The sequence below is a fragment of the Poromitra crassiceps genome (genome assembly GCF_964638095.1).
Source record: "Poromitra crassiceps genome assembly, chromosome: 15".
Taxonomy (NCBI): Eukaryota; Metazoa; Chordata; class Actinopteri; order Beryciformes; family Melamphaidae; genus Poromitra; species Poromitra crassiceps.
This window is the reverse complement of record NC_139634.1, coordinates 24,027,056-24,043,118: the sequence shown is the minus strand read 5'-3', so window position 1 is coordinate 24,043,118 and position 16,063 is coordinate 24,027,056. Positions and strand designations below refer to the sequence as shown.

Genomic DNA, 16,063 nt, shown 5'->3' with positions numbered 1-16,063 from the left:
CCCAGCCCTGTGTCTCTTGTCCTTTCCTCTCCCAGCCCTTTGTCTCTTGTCCTTCCCTCTCCCAGCCCTGTCTCTCTTGTCCTTCCCTCTCCCAGCCCTGTCTCTCTTGTCCTTCCCTCTCCCAGCCCCCTCTCTCTTGTTCTTCCCTCTCCCAGCCCTGTGTCTCTTGTCCTTTCCTCTCCCAGCCCTTTGTCTCTTGTCCTTCCCTCTCCCAGCCCTGTCTCTCTTGTCCTTCCCTCTCCCAGCCCTGTGTCTCTTGTCCTTTCCTCTCCCAGCCCCGTGTATCTTGTCCTTCCCTCTCCCAGCCCTGTCTCTCTTGTCCTTCCCTCTCCCAGCCCTGTCTCTCTTGTCCTTCCCTCTCCCAGCCCCCTCTCTCTTGTCCTTCCCTCTCCCAGCCCTGTGTCTCTTGTCCTTCCCTCTCCCAGCCCTGTCTCTTGTCCTTCCCTCTCCCAGCCCCCTCTCTCTTGTCCTTCCCTCTCCCAGCCATGTCTCTCTTGTCCTTCCCTCTCCCAGCCATGTCTCTCTTGTCCTTCCCTCTCCCAGCCATGTCTCTCTTGTCCTTCCCTCTCCCAGCCCTGTGTCTCTTGTCCTTTCCTCTCCCAGCCCTGTGTCTCTTGTCCTTCCCTCTCCCAGCCCTCTCTCTCTTGTCCTTCCCTCTCCCAGCCATGTCTCTCTTGTCCTTCCCTCTCCCAGCCATGTCTCTCTTGTCCTTCCCTCTCCCAGCCCTGTGTCTCTTGTCCTTCCCTCTCCCAGCCCTGTGTCTCTTGTCCTTCCCTCTCCCAGCCCACTTGCGCAAGGTGGACTGCTATTTTCCTTGCCGAAGAGGCAGGGAAGATACCATAAGAGGACGCACAAACCGGTGCGCAAGCGATAGCGCCTGTAGGACGATAGGGCCCCAGATGTCTATGAATGTGACCTCTAGTGGTTGTGTGAGTAAGTGCATGCATGCCGTGCCTATGGCTCTGTCGGGAGCTGTAACCAGGAAGTAGCGGCGACCTCAGGCGGTCTTTAACATACAGTACACTGTAACATAAATAGACAGAAATATCCGCTGATGTGTAAGTCCAAGTCCGAGTCATCAGTGCCTCAAGTCTAAGTCGAGTCACGACTCCTGAAAATTGGACTTGAGTCGGACTCGAGTCCACCTCCTGGACTTGAGTACTACAACACTGTATGTAAATATGCATGTGTGCAAGTTTGTATTATGTACATTCATAGCTATGGTTGTTTGTGTGTCTCTGTCAGGGTGTCTGGTATGCTGGTACAGTAGTTGGTACTAGAGAACAATAATTATCAGCATATGTGGTCCAAAGCTTGTTGACACTCTCATCTCCACTAGCAACAGCAGGAGCTATTACAGCACACAGACAAAACATAACGCAGCTGCTCCCAGACAAGGTACTATAATTATTCACTATCACTGCGAACTCTCCCTCTCCTTAAAAAATACACACCCGTGTCTACACACAGTAATACAAAATAAGTGTGTTTCTAAGATGAATATTTTACAAAGGTCATAAGCTAGATTCCTACCGACAAACAGGGAGTGCCTTAGTCACTGAGCTGTCAGAGGGGTGTCCCTTAGGTCCATATTTATGATTTAAAAGACCAGATCTCACATGTTAAAGACTGATGCTTTTGTATGGCTATGTGTTTAAATATTTACTACATGCATAGCTGACATTTCCAATGTCTTGAAGCATCCCAGATATATCTTGTCAGACAAACATCTGCAAAGCCAGACAGTTCAGCTTATAGGCCTATGTCATACCTGCCAACATTATGCTGTGAAAAAGAAGGATATTATCTGTGTATTGGCAAATGTTCCGCACGGGAGCATTTGGCCTATGTTGTCAACAGAATGGAGTGCAATGCATCACAATTCTCTAAGCAACCAAGGCATCATGGTCGACAGAGGATTAGCTGTCTTCAAATGCCTACATGTTTAGATATGTGAGAAAGATGTGTATGGTGTCGCTGAAAATTATTTCAATAAAAAAATGAATAGTCTGATAAAGTAGATTATTTTTCAAAAGTAAGTTGCTGTGATAGGCTACAGACCTGCCTCATAGTTGACACTGTAACCGGCCAATCAGGGAGGCCGCTGGCAAAACAGTAATGGTGGCTCCCGAAGCAACGGGCAGTAACGTTAACGTTAGCAATTAAACAAGAACATGAGTATGCACCAGTGGAGTTTCTCGGCAGAAAATACATTTTCGCCGTTCTTGCGAGTGGATTTGGTTCTGACTGGATTGGCTGAAGGAGTTGTCTGTCAAGGCAACTAACTAGTCCCACCCACTGAAATCACTGTCCAGACTGATACGTAGAGCCAAACAGAATGTGAGCTCACGTTATCAGGATGGTTTTAACCAGGATAGCTGGGAGGAGCTATGAGTTGTTGTTGTTGTTGTTTAAACGAGGTGAAAACAGCAACACAGCTGGCTGCTGTGTGGATATTAGTTTTTAGATCATGTCCTTTAGAAACGCACAGCTGTGTTGCCCATAGACCTGAGGACCTCCAACATGGCTGCCGGCAGTGTGTTTCATCACCTGGAAGCCCTCTAGAGAGAAAAATGAGAGAGCAGAATGCAGAGACACGGAGACGGTGTAGGCTATTCTGGCATGTATGACCATGTCCAACGCAACATCAGCCTCAGCTCCGTTGCGGACACGGCACCTTGGTGCGCTTTGGAGACGTTTATGTAACCTTTTTACGCCGGTGATTTAGTGACATTTCTCCACGCACTGTTCAGCTGCAATCGGCGGGGTCAAACGTAACTACTTGGGAACAAATAAAAATTAATAAATATAAAAACATATTCCAAAGTGGTAAGTAGGCTTAATTTAATTATGTACAAGTGCAAGGCTTAAGTCCTCAATTCAACAGAAGCTGTTAATGTTTTTTTATTTTGTGATTTTCATTTGAATGCAATGTGTTTTTCATATGGGGATCATATACATGAATAGTGACTCGCTGTTTCCAGAGAGCTGACTAGTCAGAAGGTGTGTCTTTCATGGGTTTTGATCTTATCCTCTCAACTTAACCTGCTCCGGACCAGGTTAGCCGTGCATCATAAGTTGCCATGGAAATCTATCTCGGTAAGAAGTGAACTAGCACCGTAGCACGGCAAACCCAGGGTTAAACCTAAGCCACTCATCTTGCTTCATGGTATAGGCCTCAGGACAGGCAAGACAGGCAACATGGCCCATCTCAATGTCAGCTTTACAAAGAGCTATAATGGAAGTGTTTTGTTTTGAGTCTTTGTTTGAGGGATGCAAAAGTCTACAGTCACTGGAGCGTGTATAACACACATGTTACGCACAATCACACACACTCATCTATTAATGATGAGAAAGCAGTGAACTCTCATAGGCCTTCTGCATTGCACTCCATCTGTTGAGATTGAGTGGTTGAGTATGTGACAATACGCCACTGTACTATTACATAATAAACTGTAAACTATTCATGGTGAGCACACTCTAGACACCAGACCTACATACCGACTAGACTCCAAAGGATATCTCTTTCTTTCTTTCTTTCTTTCTTTCTTTCTTTCTTTCTTTCTTTCTTTCTTTCTTTCGTTCTTGTATCCGTCAGCCCTTTCGTTTCCCTCTCCTCTTAATTTCAGTACTTTTTTTAAGTATTTTTTCCACTTCTTCAGGTACTACAAGTATTTACTACATTTTGAGGATTTTGTGCTTACCAGCCATTTCTATACACACACTTCGCACACAGCGCTTCACAATAAAAGCCCAATGTCTATGCATAAGTGACATCATCAGTGATTTCATACCACTATAAGTAAAGCAGAGTTTAAGTGTTATTTTGGAAAAGAAAACTATCCATATGTGCATGGGACAGGGTGGAGAAAGGGAGGGACCTGTACCAAATTCAAGAGTGTTAAAGGTACTAGGGTAGGGAGTGGACGCAGGGGAGAGGAAATTGTATTGACAAGGTTAAGGTTATTGGACATTGTGCAAAAACACTGAAAGTGATAGGGAAACAGACAGGATTGTGTGAGGGATGTCAGGTGGAGGGGTCAGTGGAACATGTAGTTCTGAGGTGTAGAGAATATGGGGCACAGAGAGAGTTGATGAAGGAGAATCTGAGGAAGTTAGGGGTGCAGGAAATCACATTAAAGGGATTATTGACCACGAGGGCGCAGAGCAGGGCTCCGTTAGCTTTTGTAAGGGATACAGGTGTTTTTCGTATAGTATGAAGCAGACAATTGTCCAAGTCCCTCTGATCCGAGTCCCAAGCGAGTCTCAAGTCAATTGGTCCCGAGTCTCAAGCAAGTCCCAAGTCTTTCCTTTTGTCGGCAAGTCAAGTCAAGTCAAGTCACAATGTTATTTCAAGTCAAGTCTCGAGTCGAGTCACAGGTTATGTCAAGTCGAGTCACAGGTTAGAAAAAATGACAATGCAGAGATTATTTAGGCTGCAGACGTGCGCGTTCACGTTAATACGTGCTTGTTGCCAAGCAACACACTTCTCTCAGATGAGCTCGAGACAGCTGACAGACAGCTCCAACTCAGCTCAAACTTATAGAGTTGTATTCAAAGCATATAAACGTTCTCACAGCTCAATTTAACAGCGCCAACACAAGCAGTTTGATCACAAGTGCAATCAGTACTGAATGCGATGGCAGACTGCGCACTGCGGGCAGTTGACGAAGCCAGGAAGAAATTGAAAGATCTTCCGACGCATCAGCTTAAAACCCGCCGACGAGCGGAGGTCCTGCGCCCAAAACGTCTATATTTACAGCACATATCGATCGATATTTTTGGAGAAGATTCCGGCCGCATCACGCGCAGATCAAGATGAGACAGCTGTCAGTGAGTAGCTACGCATTTGGGTGTAACTTTTACGCCTGCTCCATACACAGACGCAGCGCACTAGTCATAAAATTAAGTTAGTTGTAACTTTGAGTTCTACATCGGACGTAGCGTGTAAACCTAGGCGTACGCCCAGCTGGTGCACTCGGCTGATCTTGTCACAAGTCCGAGTCGAGTTTCGAGTCATTTTCTTCCAAGTCCGAGTCGAGTTTCAAGTATTTACCTTCCAAGTCCGAGTCGAGTCGGAAGTCGTCAAATTTGCGACTCGAGTCGACTCAAGTCCGAGTCCCTATGACTCGAGTCCAATTGTCTGGTATGAAGTAGTTAAGGTGTGTGTGGGTGGGTGTGTGTGTGTTAGAGATTTAGATTGTAAGTCGATTGTCTGATGTACTGGTACTAATGCACCAATAAGCTGGATGCTACCAGCCACAAGACAATGACAAGAGGAGGAAGAGGAGACCCAAGAGGACCAGAAAGACAGAATGTATGTAAACGATAGATCGAGGGAGGCCCTAATGCAACATAAAGGATGCCAACTGCAAACACCAAAGAAGTTGACTCAAGGCATTTTCATTGATTCCAATATTTGTGGGAACAGCATCACCTCCCCATATGCCAAGCTTGAGCTGTGACCTATTAATGTTGACAACGTAGTCCCCTAAAAATCTGAGGAACTCCATCCACCACCACACTTTTGGAGAGCATGTTTCATGTTTCAATGACAAACACTGATGATGTCATAGACATTGTGAGATACTCAGTGATGTCATAAATCCTCCCCTGCAGAGAGGCTATAAGTAGGACCAGTAGCATTTGCCATACAATGACAGAGGTTAAATAAACATGTTCTCTGAAGTGTTGGTAGAGTTTCTCAATAGATTCTTAGGGGACTACATTGTCAACCTTAACAGCTCACAGCTCAAGATCGGCTTATGGGCAGGTGATGCTGTTCTCACAAATCTTGGAATCAAGGAAAATGCCTTGAGTCAACTTGATCAACCTTTTAAAGTTACCGCGGGACATATAGGACGGCTAGAGCTGAAGATTCCATGGCAGAACCCTTACACCCAATCAGTGGAGGCTACAGTGGATGGTGTTTTTATCCTGATAGTTCCCACATCCAGTATAAGCTATGATGCAGAGAAGGAGGAGAATCAGCTGCAGGAGGCTCGTCAGAAGCAGCTGCAGAGGATAGAGGAGACCAAGCAGAAGGCTGCCGAGCAAGAGACCCCTAAGATAGAGAAGCAGGACACCTTTGTGGAGAAGATGGTCACTCAGATAATTAAAAACCTGCAAGTCAAGATTTCTAACATCCATGTACGCTATGAGGATGATGTCACCAATCCCAATTGTCCATTGTCATTTGGGGTGTCACTGAAAAACCTCAGCCTCCAGACTTCTGATGAGAACTGGGAGCCTTGTCTTCTGGATAAGAATCCCAACCTTTTCTTCAAGCTGGTTCAGCTAGACAACTTGTTTGCTTACTGGAATGTCAACTCACTGCTCTTCTCCAAACACAGTCCAGATGGGGCCCTGGAATGTCTCCAAAGCAGCAGCATCCATGACTTCATTTTTCGTCCCATCACAGTAGATGCTAAGCTGCGGATGAATCGGATGTCAGATGTGGACTTCTCCTCTCCTAAAGTCGATCTGGGGGTCAAGCTCAGTGAGGTGGCCATTGAACTCAACAGATCACAGTACATCAGCATTCTGGAGCTGCTGGGCTCAGTTGATATGATGTCACTGAACCTGCCATACAGGAAGTACAGGCCCGATGTCCACGTTCACACCAATGCCTACATCTGGTGGCGGTATGTGATCACAGGCATCCTGGAGGTGGACGTGAAGCCTCGTCTCCACATGTGGTCCTGGCAGCACATATGCCAGCACCGGCAGATGTTTAAGCGCTATAAGGAGCTCTACATGGCCAAGATCACCAACAAGAAACCCAGCACGGAGCTTCTCAAAGAGCTGGAGGAGCCTGAGAGGACGCTGGATATTTTTAACATCACATTGGCCAGACAGCAGGCTGAGATGGATGCGAGCAAGGCCGGCCTCCGTATCTACCGTCCAGGCATGAAGAATGAGGAAGAGGGTTGGTTCAGCTGGATGTGGAATTTGGCAGGAGAGGCTCCTAAAGACACAAAGACTGGAGGATTTGATGAGGCCACAGATGAGAAGTCCAAACTCTCCAATGTCATTGGATACAGCGAGACCACTTGTAATCCAAATCTGCCAAAGGATTTTGAGTACATGAAGGTCAATTTCCACATGGAGAAGCTGTCTATGTCCATCACAGATGAGAAGTACAAGAATATTATCATCAAGCTGATGGTCGGAGAGCTCATGTCCATGCTCACACAGAGACCCGGAGCAGAAGCCATGAAAGTCACAGCCAAGCTCAGTGTGTTCGAGGTGACGGGTTTGGCCACTAAACACCCCGCACCCACCCTCCTATCATCAAGGAAGGAGGCCACAGGAACAGGCACCCCACTGTTTAGCATCCTTTTTGAGACCAACCCTTTGGATGAGAGCGCCGATCAGCGTCTCCATGTAGAGTCACAGCCGCTGGAAATCATCTACGATGCTGAAACAGTGAACAGCATGTTAGCGTTCTTCACGCCCCCTGACAACCTGCACCTGGGCCAGCTAACCAATGCTACACTGATGAAGCTGGAGCAGTTTAGAGACCTGACATCGACTGGCCTGACGTATGTGATCGAGACACAGAAGGTTCTAGAACTGAACTTGAACCTGATGGCATCCTACGTCATCGTTCCACAGACGGGCTACTACGATGCCACTCAGAACATCATGCTGCTGGACCTGGGACACTTAAAGGTGTCCAGTCAGAGCAGAAGGAATATGCCCGAGCTGTCTGTGGGACCATTGAACATTGAAGACATCATGGCCAAAGCCTACGACATATTTGATGTACAGCTGAGCAGCCTGCAGTTTCTTTATAGCAAACCAGATGGGGACTGGAAGAAGTCCCGTGAGCAGAAACAGTCGGCGCTCCACATCCTAGAGCCAGTGGATGTAAAGGTGTTGTTCAGCAGGGCCATGGTCGTCACAGACTCCCGCATGCCAAAGTTTAAGATCTCTGGGGAGCTTCCTCTGCTGTCTCTTCGTATATCCGATGATAAGGTCCGAGGCATTCTGGCGCTGATAAATAGCATCCCGCTGCCGTCTGCACCATGCAGCACTGCTCCACCCTCCACTCCAAAGCAGTCGTTCAACGTCAGCATCACAGTTTCTGAGGAGGACGTGTTCTACGATTGTCCCATCTTGGATGATCTCAGCCTGTTGCAGTGCTCCGACTTACTCGAGAGAGGAAGTCTGGTCAAGAAGGATCCTCGGAAGAACATGACCGACTTCCTCATTAAATTTGAGATCAGTGAGTTGTATGTGCAGCTGTGTCGTCTGTCCCGGGGTCAGGAGGTCACGGTGCTGCACTTGGACATCAAGGGTCTGGGCACGGAGCTGAAGCTATGCACCTTTGACATGACATCGTCCACCTTCCTTCGAGGGATCTGCCTCAAATGCCCAGAGTACGAGGATTCTGAAGAGAAGGAAGTTTATCTGATCACCACCCTAGACAACACAGAGGATGGCAAGCTCACCCTGGAGTACACTAAGGCTGATAAGAATGGTCCCGAGTTCAAGTCTCAACACGAAAATACAGAGCAGTTCATTAAAGTGAACTTCTCATCCCTCGATATTCATCTCCACACAGAGGCTCTCCTCAACACCATGAACTTCCTCAACAGCCTCATCCTTTCGTCCACCAATAAGGAGGGAGGGGGGGAGGAGCTTCCCACCCCCATCCAGGAGGAGTCTACTGTGGCAAAGAAACCTTCTAAGGAATCAAAGTTTGAAGATGTGGTGAATCTGCACATCAGAGCTGATCTCAACTGTCTGAAGGTTTTCATCCGAGGACAGGAAGCCAGGATCTCAGAGATCAGTTTTGAAGGTCTGGTTTCTGAGGTTCTGATGAAGAAGAAAGAAATGGAGGTTCTGGCCAACCTGAGGAACATCATCATCCTGGACTGTGACAAAGGGGCCCTGTACAACAAGGTGGTGTCTATAGTGGATAAGGATGTGTTTGCCTTCCGCATGGTGACGTATACAGTTGCAACAGAAGGAGATGCATATCTAGACATGTGTAAAGTAGACACCTCTGTCACACTGACTGTGGGATGCATCCAAGCCATCTTCCTCAACAAGTTTGTGTCCTCTATACTGGCGTTCATCGATAGGTTCCAGGCAGCTAAAGAGGCGTTGGCTGAGGTGACAGCACAGGCTGCAGAAAAGGCAGCCACAGGTGTGATGGAGCTGGCAGAGCGCAGCACGCGGATTGCCCTGGATGTCCACTTTAACGCCCCTGTCATCTTCCTCCCCCAATCCTCCTCTTCCACCAATGTCATTGTAGCCGATCTGGGTCTGCTGTCCATCAAGAACCATTTCATCATGGAGCCATCCAAAACCCACCATGAGATCCCGCCTGTTGTGGATATTATGACAGTGCAACTGAGCAACCTTAAGATGTATAGAACAATGTACAAGGCAGGTCAGTTTCAGGGAGAGACCCTGCTGTTGAAGCCGATCAACCTGGACTTGTCCATCCGGAGAAACCTTTCCTTCACCTGGTATCACAGCATACCTAACACAGAGATCACTGCTCATCTCAAGCCCATGAACCTGAGCCTGAGCCAGGATGACATGACGGTGGTCCTGAGGACTCTGAGTGAGAACTTGTCAGAGACATCTGACGCCATCCCCCTCCCAGCTCCACTCCCCATCGCTGACACCTCATCCAACAAAGAGTCCCAGGGCTCCAGAGCCAGAGGACAAACCAGCAGTAACATCGTGGTAACAGCTGCTGTTGTGGAGACACAAAAGGGCAGCAAGCCGAAGAACACACTCAAGTTAGACTTCAAGTTTGACTCCATGACTTTGGTCCTGTATAGCCCCAATGGATTTGAGGTGCAGCTGTTGGACTCTCATGACAAAGAGCTGAAGCTGGCAGAGTTCACCATAGGCACCATCTCCACTTCCGTCGATATGTTCTCTGACAACTCCATGAAGGCCTCAGTGCAACTAGCTGACTGTCTGCTGGACGACAAGAGGTCCAGGGTCAAGATGGTCACCCCGAGGATGATGGCGATGCGTCCTGGTGCTGAGCAGAACATGATGGTGGAGTTGAACTACAGTCAGGGCCATAATGTCACCAAACTGGACACAGTGGTGCAGGATGTGTACCTGTGTGCCAGCATGGAGTTCCTGCTCACCGTGACAGACATCTTCCTCAACGCCTCCCAGCAGGGTTTCGCTCCACTACCACACCCCAAGACCAGTAGCAGAGGGGAGGATAAAAAGAATGCTGCCTCTGCTTCTGCATATAAAGAGTCCACTGCAACTTCAGCATCAAAAATGGAGATATATTTTCTTGTGCGGAACCCAGAGATTGTGTTTGTGGCGGATCTAACACGTGCAGATGCCGTGGCACTGGTGATGACCACGCAGTGTAAGCTGGTGAAGAAGAGTGATGCTGAGGGATCACTGATGACTGCTGTCATCAATGATGTCAAGGTGGTGGCCTGTCCTTTCCTGAGGGAGAAGAGGATAAACAATGTGACCACGGTGCTGCAACCCTGTCAGGTGGACTTCAAGGTCACAGAATCCCCCACCTCCCCTCAGGAGATGGATGTATTCATCAACGCTCTCTCACTGAACGTATCTCCATTCATCATCAACACAGTTATCACCATGCTGTCGTTGCTGACACTAGCAATAGAGATGCCCAAGGAGCTGGACAGCCCTTTGCCCCCAGAGCTGTGGGAGAGGCGGGGCTGGAAGGAGCTCAAACTCTGGTTCCTGGAGAAGGAGGGGGATGAGGATGCACAGTCACTGGACCCGCTGATACCACAGGGGGAGTCATTAAAGGTGGCCATCAACTCTATCTGTGTGACTCTGGAGGCAGGAGTGGGGCAACACACCATCCCCATGCTCCTGGCCAAGTCCTCCTTCTGTGGAGATGTGAAGAACTTGAGCACACTCATTAACTTGCACAGCCAGCTCACCCTGGAGGTTCACTACTTCAATGAGGTAATGGGAGTATGGGAACCACTACTGGAGCCCCTTGAGAAGGACAACACTATAGATGGCTTCAGACCTTGGACACTGGAACTGAAGATGAAGAAGAAGCCAGTGAACTACACAGGTTTGTTAGATGAGGTGGATTGCAATGTACCGGACTATAAGACTGTCATCATCATCAGCAGTAAGGACCAGCTCAACATCACGCTCTCCAAGTTTGGACTTGGCATGCTGAGTAACCTGGTCACAGCGTTTGCGGAGACAGCAGAGTATTTCCAGAAGGACGAGGCTCCGTTTGTGGTGGAAAACCGGTTGGGCTTGCCGGTGTCCGTCCTCTACAGTGACATGTTTTGTCCCATCAACCGTCAGAGCAGCAACCACACTGTGGAGCTGATGGATGGGGAGAGCCTTAACATGGACTACTCAAGAACCATGACTCACTCCGACCAGTTCTCTGCTATGATCTCCCTGAGTGCCAAGGACTACTTCATACAGCCCACTCCAGTGGGCCACACATCAACCAGTGTGATCCCCCTGATCAAGGTGGGCCGGGAGTTGTACAGCGTGATGCACAAAGACTCAGGTATCACTCGTTTCCTGGTCTGCCAGATCTACTCGTTGGAGGGCAGCAAGTATATCAAGATCCGCTCTCCTTTCCAGATCATCAATCATTTTTCGATCCCATTCAAAGTGTTTGAAGGGTCAACTCCTCTGGGTATATCTCACCCTACTGAGGAGTTCTGTGTGCCTCTGGACTTATATAGGTCTGAGCTGAGCCTGCAGCCAGTAATGGAAGAAGATCAGAACACAGGTGATCAGGGCGAGCAGTTTGAGTGCTCTGAGGGCTTCAGCTACAAGGACATTAAGCCTGGGACATGCCTCCAGCAGACCTGCCGTCATTGTCAAGACCAGGCCATTGTGCTGATGGTCAACATCGTGCCACTGAGGGACGCTGTGATGTCCACACACACTGGAAGTGTAGGGGAGAATTTAGATGAGCCCTTCGTCCTTCACCTGTGGCCATCCATCTTGCTACGGAACCTTCTGCCTTACCCCATCAGCTACAAACTTAAGGACAGTGGATACTCCACCCCTGAGGCAAGTCTGAAGCCAGGCCATTCTGCGCAGCTTCACACAGCAGTAATCAACCAGTCAAGTCTCACTCTCTGCCTGCTGGACTACTTGGCTCAGGATTGGTCTGCTGAGTACAGTCTCTGCAGCGAGCAGAAGGAGATCACCTTCATCATTTTCCAGTCTCTGCAAGAGCAGGAAGAAGAAGATGGAGAGAGTGACCAGACGGCAAGGAAGAGGGCTGAGCTGGACATAGCGGTGCATGTTAAATATGACCTGGGACAGACAGAGGTGGCTATCCATTCACCTTATTGGATGGTGAATAGGACAGGTAGGTTGCTGCAGTACAAGGCTGATGATATACAGCGGAAACACCCGCGGGACTATGACATGCCCCTCCTGTTCTCCTTCAAGCCTCGCAACTTCAGGCAAAAGTCTAAGGTCCGTCTGATGATCTCAGACAGCGAACTGTCTGAAAGTTTTCCCCTGGATAGTGTCGGTAGCTATGGAGATGTGAAATGTAAAGGCAAATGCAAAGATTTCTTGGTTGGTGTGAAGATAGACTCCAGCAGTTTCACTCTGACCCGTATCGTGACCTTTCTCCCATTTTACTTGGTGGTGAACAGAACCAAACACTGCATCTGGATAAGTGAGGAGGGTCATCATCTCTGGACCCAGGTTCAGCCGGAACAGTCTGCCTTTCCATTCTGGCCTGAGAGAGACACCAAGAAGATCAACATCAAAGTGAAAGGTTGTGAATTTCCTCCTCAGACCCTTGACTTCACATGTCCAGAGAACTGCTTACTGCTGCATTTGGACAACATCCTCGGTGGGATGACGGTAGATGTGAACCTATCAGAACACTCAGCTGTTATCAGTTTCTCTAACTACCATGATGGCGCTGCCCCCTTTCTCATCATCAACCACACCAAGGAGCAGATTGTGCAGTTCTACCAGACCTCTCAGAAGGAGGCTGATAAGGAGGAACTGGAGCCAGGTAAAGCTGTTTACTACACCTGGACCGAGCCCACAGGGTCCCGAGAGCTACGCTGGAAGTGTGGCTGGTACAGCGGGGCACTGAGGAGTCACCATGATATGCGTGAAGACATGAGTGATGAGGGAAAGCTATTCCTGATCTCCTTCTATGAAGGTCTCCAGCACATGGTGCTATTCACAGAAGAGCGTCGTGTCTACAAGCTGCTGTGTGAGAGTGAGAAGGTGCAGCTGGCTGAGCTGGAAATCATCCTGTCACTACAGAATATGGGCGTGTCGCTGGTCAACAACAGCAATGGCCAGGAGGTATCCTTCATTGGGATAACAAGTTCTGATGTGGTGTGGGATTCGAAGAAGCCTAAGAAGAAATCTCGTTGGAAGCCTCTGAGCACTAAAGACACTGAGATACTGGAGAGCAGCTACATAGAGTACATCGAGTCCGGGCCCATTCACAATGAGATTGTCGACCTGGAAAACGGCTTCCGGGTGTCCTTTGCTCCCAAAGGCAAGGCTATGCAGATGATGCTGCCATACAACGCTCCTATCAGGAGGAACTCCCTGCGTGGGCTGAAGGTGGAGTATGCTGCCTCCCCACGACAGAGCACCTACCGTGTCCAGATCAACCGCATACAGATCCAGAATCAGCTGCCAGGAGCCATCTTCCCCTACGTCTTATACCCCATAAAACTGCCAATGTCTGTCACCATGGACTCAAGACCAAAACCCCTGACAGATATCAGCATTGTTATCAGAGCAGCGGGACACTCCGATATCTCTCGCATCAAGTACTTCAAGGTTTTGATTCAGGAGATGGATCTGAAGCTGGATCTGGGCTTCCTCATTGCCATCCTGGACCTGTTCACCCCAGAGAACACCAGCACCATGGACTCTGATCAGGTGGTGGAACTGTTTAACAAGGATATAGAGTATTTGATGACAACACTAAATCCAGTCTCTGCTGCTGACACTTCTCCTATCAGCCTCTATGAGTACTTCCACATTTCCCCCATCAAGCTGCACCTGAGTTTCTCTCTGAGTAGGGGAGGGGAGGATGGCTTGAAGGAGAAGAGAGACAGAGAGATTATTTCTGTCCAGTCCCTTAACCTGCTGCTGAAGAGTATCGGAGCCACACTCACCGATGTACAGGATGTTATCTTCCATCTGGGCTTCTTTGAGTTGAACTACCACTTTTGTACCACCCAGCAGCTATCATGGCAGGTCATTAGACATTACTCTAAGCAGGCTATTAAACAGATGTATGTGTTGGTGCTGGGACTGGATGTCCTGGGAAACCCCGTTGGGCTGATCAGAGGACTGACTGAGGGAGTGGAGGCCTTCTTCTATGAGCCCTTTCAGGGAGCCATCCAGGGGCCGGAGGAGTTTGTTGGAGGCATGGCTCTCGGGATGAAAGCTCTGGTGAGGGGCGCTGTAGGGGGCATAGCGGGTGCGGCCTCCAGGATCACAGGTGCCGTGGCGAAGGGCGTCGCTGCCATAACCATGGACGATGAATACCAGCAGAAGAGACGAGAGGCCACGAACACGCAACTTAGCGGCCTGGGAGAGGGGCTGACCAAGGGCGGAAAGAAACTGGTGTCTGGATTTGTCAGTGGGATCACAGGGATTGTCACCAAACCCATGGAAGGTATGAAGGAGGGAGCAGCTGGCTTCTTTAAGGGCGTAGGGAAGGGTCTGGTTGGAGCAGTAGGCAGAATTACAGGAGGCATTATTGACATGGCCAGCAGTACTTTCCAAGGGATCAAGAGGGAGGCAGAGACTTCACAGGACATTGAATCTCTGCGTCCTCCTCGCTTCATCCACGAGGATGGAGTCATACGACCATATAATGAGAGGGAAGGCCTCGGCAGTCAGATGCTCCAGAATATTGAGAATGGACGATTTGCCAAGTACAGATACTTTGCCCATGCCATCGTGAATGAGTCCGCCTCGCTTATGATTACAAAGAGGGGCATATTCTTTGTGACAAAAAGCACGTTTGGGCAGCTGACCTGTGAGTGGGAGTATCTGTTCAATGAGTTCACCAAGAATCCAAAGATCATAGGAGACCGGCGGCTTCGCATCGAGGCCAAGGAGAGAATCAAGTCAGTCTTCCACGACTCCCAAGAGTTTGGGAAAATCATCAACTTCAAAACTCCAGAGCTAGCCAAGTGGGTTCTTATCAAGCTAGAGGATGCAAGGGAGAGTACACAATACTTACAAGAAACCAGCACCAAGAAATGATAAAACTAAATGCACAGCAGCACGCTCTCTCACTTGCATGCACGCACGCACACACACAGACACACACACAATATGCTAGTGCCTTTGTTTACTGCATGATAGTTTTCTTTACCTCGATTTATGACAACCTATATAATAAAGTAAGTTGTGTGCATGTGTATCTTCAATGCACACCCACACACTAGGGCGGATTGGGTTGACATTTTGCATGGTGGTGGGTTATGATCTGGGGAAGGTCATGACCAGGTTGTAAAGTCCTGGAAACCATCTGGAAACCACCTCACAGGTTGAATTAGCCTGGCAATTTGGATGGCGGTGGGTTATGATCAGGGGAAAGTCATGGACAGGTTATCAAGTCCTGGAACCACATGGAAAGTCCTGGAGAACATCTCATGCCCACACCACAGGTCGGACTTGGCTGAAAATGTGCATGGCAGTGTGTTATGATCTGAGGAAGGCCAGGTTGTAAAGTCCTTGAAACCATCTGGAAAGTCTTGGAAACCACCTGGCCACCACCATCTTTCCGGCCAAGCAAAAGGCACAGTTGTATTGCTTTTTTAACGCGGGCAACTGTTAGCGCATGCGTGTATGTGTCCTTGTACTTCTCTTTGTGAGAGCCATTCATTTTTTAGTTTTAACCTTCAGAGCGAGGGCACCTTGTCAAAGTGAGGTCACATGGCCTGTCTTCATCACAATTTTTGCCAGGCTGCAGGCTGCCGGAAGAAATCTGGCTCTGTCTGAAGGTCGGAAGGAAGGCTGACTGACTCACAACCCTGAGGACAAAGAGTGACATCACTGATGACATCACTCACTGATGCCAATACTGCTG

General features: G+C 48.7%; 1 pseudogene across 1 annotated transcript; it reads left to right on the top strand.

The window, feature by feature from the left end:
* Window positions 1-5,676: 5,676 nt before the first annotated feature.
* LOC310790135 (intermembrane lipid transfer protein VPS13A pseudogene) lies at window positions 5,677-15,234 on the top strand (annotated as a pseudogene). Its single transcript has one exon. The product of its transcript is annotated as an intermembrane lipid transfer protein VPS13A pseudogene (transcript).
* The last annotated feature ends 829 nt before the right edge of the window (window positions 15,235-16,063 follow it).